This window comes from Convolutriloba macropyga, unplaced genomic scaffold (assembly GCF_964194025.1).
Source record: "Convolutriloba macropyga unplaced genomic scaffold, txConMacr16.3 SCAFFOLD_4714, whole genome shotgun sequence".
Classification (NCBI taxonomy): Eukaryota; Metazoa; Xenacoelomorpha; order Acoela; family Convolutidae; genus Convolutriloba; species Convolutriloba macropyga.
The window spans coordinates 16514-20172 of record NW_027450740.1 but is presented as its reverse complement, the minus strand read 5'-3'; the positions used below and the strand labels follow the sequence as shown (position 1 = coordinate 20172).

Sequence of the window (3659 nt, the reverse complement as noted above, 5' to 3'; positions counted from 1 at the left end):
AGTAGTATAAAATTCTGACTAGAACCTCAACGGGGGGGGGGGGGGGACGGACAATTACTGCAGCGTGGCAATCTACAACGGGGTGGGACATTTTGAGGTGGCCATCTACAACGGGGTGGGACATTTTGAAATTTTTTAAAATGTAGTAAAATGTCCCCCCTATTTTTGAGGTTCTAGTCAGATTTTTTGAAAATTTTATGGTGCTAAATTATTATTTAATTCGTCTTATTTTTTCTTCGGTTGCTTGAAATTAGTTCTTATTCTTTTGCAAACTTTGCTAACTTTTGCAAACTTTCCCGCCATTTTGCAACCAGGCTAGACAAAAGCACGCCATATTGTTTCACTTTCCCAATGCTAAAGAAAAGCTTGTTCGTTGTTATTACAGCGTGATATCATAAACAATTGTTTGCATTAATTCCGTATCCTCACCTCTCGAGATAATTTATAGATAAAAATGGAAACTTGAAAGATTTAGTTGCCGACACGCTAAAACAATGATGCCTGTATGAAAGCATATTAATGACTTAGTATAGATTTAACTGGGGGATGAAAGCTGGGATCGGCTTGTTTGTTAAAAAAGCTGTTTTTACTAAAAAAACAACTTCATCTTGCTTTTGTCGAGGAAGTAGAAGAAATCATTTTACAAATAAAGGGATTCTCTGAAAGTTATCATTCAAATTTCAGCTTATTTCTTTTTTCTAAGTATATACGGTTGCTATTCCTAATAAATTTCCTGAGCAGTTTATAGTATTTATCCCTAACTATCATCAACCAGGAACAGGTGATATTCAATGATAAATTGGCAAACTTCTGACATTAAAAAAAGATTAATTATTTTATTTAACAGTTAGTGAAAAACATACACTTGCAAAAAAAAGGATGAAACTACCTATTTGCTTTGTGGAATAATTTATAAAAATTAGTAATCTAAAGTAAGAGTAGCAACTGCGAAAATGATTTTTAATGGCAATGGGAATTTTTGAGTTTTAAATTTCTATTTTAAATTTTTGAATTTTAAATTTCAACTGTTTTTTTCTTTTAATTTCTACAGAAGTTTGCCAATTACTAGTGTGACAATATCAACCAATCAACAAACTTGACGCAGCAACAGCAACTTCAGGTAATGAATCCAAATAAAACAGCTTTCCATCAGATTTTGCAAAGTTTTTTTAATTTCTATCCAATTTGGTAGTAATTATGTGAACCATTCAACAAAAAAAAACGGAGATGTGCACAAGTCTCTCCAAGTATGTTTCTGAATGGTCTATTTATCACATAAAATTTTTGAGTGTTTTTGCTGACAACATTGAACAAAGAAAATGTAACGGTGAAAACTGATGGTTGAATCTGGAAACGAAACAAAGTAGTAAATTTAATTGATTGTTCAATTAAAACTTTGGATCTTTTTCGTCTGCCCCCCCCCCTTTACTATTAATTACACGTGCTCTGTAACTAAGCTGAGCGATTTTGAAATTATTTTTTGAAAAATTTTGTTTCAGCTGAACGTTTATTGAAGGCTTTTGGTGCTCAAACGAAGTAATGCCAGCAACTGAGAACAAAAAAAGTAAGCAGTAAAGTTATTAAAAAGATTATTTTAATGAGATGTTTTGCAGAAACTTATTTAATTCCAAAGATAGCATACGACCTATAGACATACAATGAAAACCTTTTGTTATACAAATAGTAGAAAAAAAGGCAACAAAGTACTGATGTTTTTGTTTTAGAGGACTGTATCACTTGAAAAAAATGTTAAAATTTTTAGAATTTGTTCTCCGACCAATCAAAGAGTGCTTGAACAGAGGTTTTATTGACCTCAATTTGTGTCACTGTGGGAAGTGTGAAGTTCCGGAAAAGTTCCAGGTAGAGGGCAGGGTTGTAATTCAGTTCAATAACGGAGAGCTTCTCATCTACCTTCGCAACAACTAAGTAAGAATTTTTTTTACAGGACCTGATTACGGGAAGGAACTAACTGCACTATCCGGTTGTTTTTCTGCTTTTTAACTTATCATATCAATGAACCGGATAAAGGGTAGGAGCTTTTGAAAAAAATTCGGGTCGTGCGAAATTTTAAACCAACTTTTGAATAGAAATTACAACGGAATCAGTCAGTTTATTTGACTCAAACATTGTTGAAAGGATCAGTAAATCACATACACAACTTTTTTCTGGTTTCTCAAAAAAGCTTAACGACAAAAATTACAAAGTAAATAAACAATTAAGCCAAGCCCGCGAACTTTTTTTTGGTTTATACGTTTCATTAAACAATGTACAAATCTTTTATTTTCGATGCGTCTTGTTTGTACTGAATTGTAACCTTTCTATTTAATTGAAACTAATCTCTATGTAAACTTCTGAAATGAGCTGAGAAAAGGCCAAAGTACCTATTGGGTAATCTGTTGGCAGTTTGTTTCGAGTCAAAATCAAAAATCCAAAATTCCAATGAAAGACTGTGAACTCTGGAGGTTGAGCTCGCCGTAGAAGTTCTGGTCGCGAACTTTTGAGATCGGCTTTGCAATATATTGAAGTGGAGATCAAGCAGCTTCTAGCAATCAAGCTAGTGGTTCGCGGCGCACGTTGAGGGAGTTTTGTTTTGGGGTGGAGGATTCTTGATTGAGACTTGAAATAACTGCTTCTGGATTCTTGAGAGGAACTTTTTACTGCGGGAGTTGTTACTAGCTACAGGTTTTAATAACAATTTGTGGAATACAAGAGGGACCGGACGTTCAGCCAGCACTTCAACAAAAACTCTAAAAATTTGATATCAATTGGTGCTTACTTTTGTATAGTTCTGTTCGCGGGCTTTTTAATGGTAAAAAACTTAGTTAGTCTGTGAACATGCATTTACAAATCAATGAGTTCAATCTTCATCAGTTGATGAATAGTCTATAATGCGAGCTCTTGGTTTTTTCGCCGCTCCTTTTTTTGCGTTCTGCTTTCTCTTTTTGCTTTTCGGTGCTAGCAAAGTGACTTGATTCTCACTTGAAATACTTGCGTTATCCGATTCAATTGCTTGGTCCAAAATAAAACCATCGCAAGCTGGGTCTGTAGAAGACCCACTGTCCGATAACTCTGACATTTTGTCAAAATCTACCAAGTTTTCTTCTAATTCATCTTCACTATAATCACGTTGATAAAAACCTGGGTCTGGGGAGTTGAAACTTGAGTTGTGAATGGTGCTTGTTTGTGGAATGGTTGTTGTTGGTTGTTGCTTTGGCTGCTTATTTTTCTGCTGCTGGTTCTGTTTGCGCCTTTGCTGTGCATGCTGCGTGCTACCCTGCGCCTGCTGCGTGCTATCCTGCACCTGCTGCGAGCTACCCTGCGCCTGCTGCGTGCTACCCTGCGCCTGCTGCGTGCTATCCTGCGCCTGCTGCGAGCTATCCTGCGCCTGCTGCGAGCTATCCTGCGCCTGCTGCGAGCTATCCCGCGCCTGCTGCGAGCTATCCTGCGCCTGCTGCGAGCTATCCCGCGCCTGCTGCGTGCTTTCCTGCTCGTTTTCGCTTGCATCAAGTGAACCCCAATCCGGCTCATCTAGTATTGTTTTGTAAAACATGTCCTCTCTCAATGAGTTGTGTCCATAGGGCAACGTTGATACTTGGTCACTTAATATGAATCTTTTATCATCATAGCCCGACAATGATTTCTTGTTGACAACTATCGTG

The 3659-nt window shown here is 36.9% G+C and overlaps 1 long non-coding RNA gene across 1 annotated transcript; it reads left to right on the top strand.

Moving 5' to 3' along the window:
- Positions 1-370: 370 nt before the first annotated feature.
- LOC142356123 (uncharacterized) lies at positions 371-1914 on the top strand. The gene is made up of 4 exons (XR_012761365.1): positions 371-781; positions 1070-1120; positions 1500-1564; positions 1763-1914. It is a non-coding gene; the product is annotated as an uncharacterized LOC142356123 (long non-coding RNA).
- Positions 1915-3659: the final 1745 nt, after the last annotated feature.